The sequence below is a fragment of the Otolemur garnettii genome, unplaced genomic scaffold (assembly GCF_000181295.1).
Source record: "Otolemur garnettii isolate 467f Iridium unplaced genomic scaffold, OtoGar3 scaffold00015, whole genome shotgun sequence".
NCBI classification, from domain to species: Eukaryota; Metazoa; Chordata; class Mammalia; order Primates; family Galagidae; genus Otolemur; species Otolemur garnettii.
In genome coordinates this window covers 6,048,757-6,052,873 of record NW_003852410.1, presented here as the reverse complement: position 1 = coordinate 6,052,873, position 4,117 = coordinate 6,048,757, and the positions used below count along the sequence as shown (strand labels likewise).

The 4,117-nt window shown below is 40.9% G+C and overlaps 1 pseudogene; it reads right to left on the bottom strand.

The window, feature by feature from the left end:
* Positions 1-2,661: 2,661 nt before the first annotated feature.
* On the bottom strand, positions 2,662-3,427 carry LOC100962650 (annotated as a pseudogene).
* Positions 3,428-4,117: the final 690 nt, after the last annotated feature.

Here is a 4,117-nt window from a genome sequence, read left to right as displayed (position 1 = left end):
GTTATAGTAGATTAATAAGAGAAAGGATTATTTCCAAATACCATGTGCATGGGGAGAATCACAAGAATGGTTTCCCAGTGTCTCAGTGATGGTCAGTGGCTTTTAAAGATGCCCTATAGGAGGGAGGGGGGAGTGGGGAAAGTATACCTGCACCATTTGGTTGCTAGGGGGAATGTGTGTTGATGGATGGAAACAGATTGATTTGCAGATTAACCTGAGAGACAGGTCTTCTGCTTCAAATGATCTTAGGGAGGGGCCTATGTGATAAGGAGTCTAACAGCCCCTTTCCTGATTCTTTTTTTTCATTTATTTCATTTTTTTATTTGATATTTCCAAATATAAAAAAAATTATCTCAAATGAGACCATGCAAAGCAATTCAGTGTGTACAACAATCATTTTTCTCCTTAGGTTCTGCTGCTTTATACAATTGTGTTATTGACAAAATTGGATGTCATGTGCCTGGTTGGAAAATGTCATCTGCTTACAAGACAAACCATACAAGACAATTTCTACTTTGTCTGCAAGTCAATTCACAATAACTGCTTATTTTCTTTTTTATTTAGGAGGCACATGGACCCGAAAGATTTAGCTGCTCAATTTTAGTCAACTACCTCACACGCACACACAAAAATCACACATGGACAGTCCCAACACTCTGCAAACTTTGGAGGGTTGAGATAGTAGATGCTATTTGTTATCTTTAGTACATTCAAATATTTCACCTGATATTGGCTTTATCTCTTTATGGGAATCTCTTTAGGGCCTTTCCTAATTTTGCTAGACTGGGTTCCAGAAGAATAGTGTAAAGTGTAAAAACTGTTTTCTGTTGGCATTATACAAATTTTTGCTAGTTGCATAGACTAAAGATAGTTTGTTTGCTAAATGGGACTGAATGAAAACCTGACCCAGTGGCACTACTCAGTCCAAATCCTGACCAAAGAAAATTATACAACAATATTTATAGGCTAACTTTTAAGAGATGGTTGACATTAATACTGTACATATTTTACACGTCAAATACATAGTACAAGATTTTATAAAATAAGTTCATGCATTATTACCTCTAAGAATATCATGTTCAAGATAACCTCTCCCCCCCAGTACTTGTGACAGCATTACAGGTGGAAGCAATCTTATATATAAAACAATCCAGTTTCTCTGCTGGGTTAAACATATAATTTAAAGAAATTTCAGAGATTACTGACAGAAAAATCTTAGTCCATTAAATATAGAAAGTGTCAATTTATGGGACTGGAAATATTTCCTTTTTAGAAAACACCCAGAATATATAATCTCTGTACAAGAAAAATATAAAAATTCTGGATGATTATGTTTGATCACACTACATAATTTAGAATGAAATGTCATTGGTTAAAAGTTTTTCTATTTACTCATTCCTTGGACAGCATTAATTTGGGAACGATTTTTATTTAGCTCAGCTGCATTTATGGCACAAGATTTCATTTTCAAAATGGCACCAATTTTCCTTAAGTGTAACAGCACTGTATTTTTAGCAGCAATTTTATTTTGAAAGATTAACAATTGGTAGAACAAATGTTTTAATTATACTTATTTTTTACTTTATAGTCACTAGTGATAATTATTTACAAAAAGCTAAAGGCTGCATAAAAAAATGATCCTTCACTCTCCCCCACTTCACCTCTTAGTCAAGGGTTTTTCCTCCCACTTCACTCTGACCTGGACGGGGAAGTGCAGAAATTTCAGACAAGGTACCTATGTGTTTTCGATGGGATTCTTGATTTTTAAGTGAGTATAAAGACAGGTATAAGACAAAGTAATTCCTAGATCAGGTTATGTTCCAATGCCCCCAAATTAGTTATATGATAAATAGTACCTACTGACAACCTAAGAGAGATAAGACAATTGAAGGTGCCCTAACAATCTCAAGTCTGTGACAGCTGAACAGCAAGAAGGCCATTTTACCCAACTGTGTGGCAGTCATGACAGACTGGCATTTAAGGTTAGATTCTACTCCTGTGGTTACTGGTAAATATAAAAGTGTAACTGAAGAGGTGTCACACTAGATTTAAAAAACTGCAAATACGTTGTAAGAGCAATTATATTGAGGGAAATATAGTTCTGAGTTATTCTGTGTTGAGAGATTATAGTTAATGGGACCCAGCAACTTAGCAAGCTCAATCAAATTCTGTGAATATAATTTTCATGGTAAAGTGTATTTTACTACATGCATCTTACTAATATTTTCCCCAAATTTACCAACTCTATTGAGTTATAAGGGCAGTAGCCATTGTCAAGTAGCTAGTGACAGAACACTACTTGTGAAAATTCAGACAAACGAGTTAATGAATCCCTGAAAAAAGCAAATTAAATCCTTTGTCAAAATAGTTATCGGTTCATACAGAAAGAGCCCTAATCTGCAATTGATAAATTAAAATTGTGATCCTATAAATCAATTTTGGGGATGGACATCTGATTCCTTTAATATCAAGAAAATTTTTCATTAATTCCCACCACAGAAGGATTTATTGAGTATGTTAATGCTGTGAATGAGAAAATTTTGGGGGGAAAACATACCCTAAAATAATTTGATGCAACAAAATAAACCGTACTGATGTTAAATGGACAAAAAACTGACACAATGCTGTGAAAAAACCCCCAAAATAACATGGGGAGTGGGGCACAGTTAAGGCATCTAAAAAAAAATTCCACATGGCTTTGGCTTATTAAAATATTTTACACTACTTTTTTTTTTTTTTTAAAGAAGATTTGAAAGCATCTGAAAAACATGCAAATTGTTTGAAAACCTTGCATGGCAAATTCAGACAGTTTGCAAGCATCATTCAGCTGTTCACCAAAGAAGACAAAGAAGCCTCCCCTCATGACACTGCCCATGGAGGCAGAGGTCTTCCCAATTCTTTCTATCTTATACTAGATGGCAACCCAGAGTCCGTGCAGCAGTTACAAACGAGGCATTATTATCTGGAAGAGAAGGGACCACGGAATCCCCATTGGTTGGGGAACAACCCAGCTTTAGCTTTTCCAGATACTCTGCGTGTACAGGTTTATGACACTGGAGAACTTTGCATCTTCTACTTTGAACCACTCTCTCTTCCTTCCAATATTAACAGAATCTTCCCAATCTTCTAATATTTCAGTGACTGTAAGAACATAAACCTATGTTCTGTGCTTTCAGTCTTGGTTCTGCTCAAATATGCCCAGGGGTCTGCCTAATTTTCCTTTAACTCCAGCCTCCCCTCCTGGCAGCCCCCCGGGCTCCTCCTCGGGCTCCATTCCTCCTCCTGGGACAATGCCCCGGTCTGGATCCCGACTGCTGCTCCCTAACAGCACTCATCGTCCTGCTCGCTCCGGAAGCACAGGCACGCCGCCCGCTTCCTGAGGCCCTGGCGGTCATGTCCGCGTCTGGTTGGGCTTGAACTTCAGCATAGAGGCCAGCGCTTGCTGCCCCGACCGCCGCCACCCCGCCGAGGAGTGGGGCGCAGGGAAGTCGCGCGCTGGTCTGCGAGGCAGCGGCGTCGGGGGCGCAGCGAGGCCGGTCGGTCCGTCAGTCCCGGACCCAGCGGCTGCTCGGACGCGGTGCGGGAGCGAGCGCTGGGCACTGGAGCTCGGGAGCCGAGCTGGAAATGCCGCCTCTGCCCGGGCGCCCGCCGTTCTCCATGGAGCCCGCCTCACGCTACACTCCGCTCCCTGTGGCCGCGCCGCCCGGGAAAGTGCCAGGTTGGAGGCTCGCGCCGCCAGCAGACAGTTGCGAGGACCCTAGCGGCTGAGCAGCAGCGCCCCAACCCCCTTTTCTGATTCTAAATCAGATTATTCAGGTTTTCTAGAGGAGAGGCCAGTGCTTTCTCATAAAAAATGGCCTTTTCACTAAAAATACTCTTTACACCAAGAAATCACAATGTTGATGAGTATTATTCACAAATGAATGAATGTGGTCCCTCCAGCTCAGGGCAGGTCAGGGCTTTCCCTTCAGGAAATTATCTAGGCCTAGGAAAACTGGAGTCCTCCTCCCACCGTGAATGGGAGAACCCTGTATCATTAACACACAGAATTATGCCCTGCTCTTCTTCCCTGCTTTTTCCCTCCTAAATAATGGCTTCCATGGGGTTCTTGGTTTCT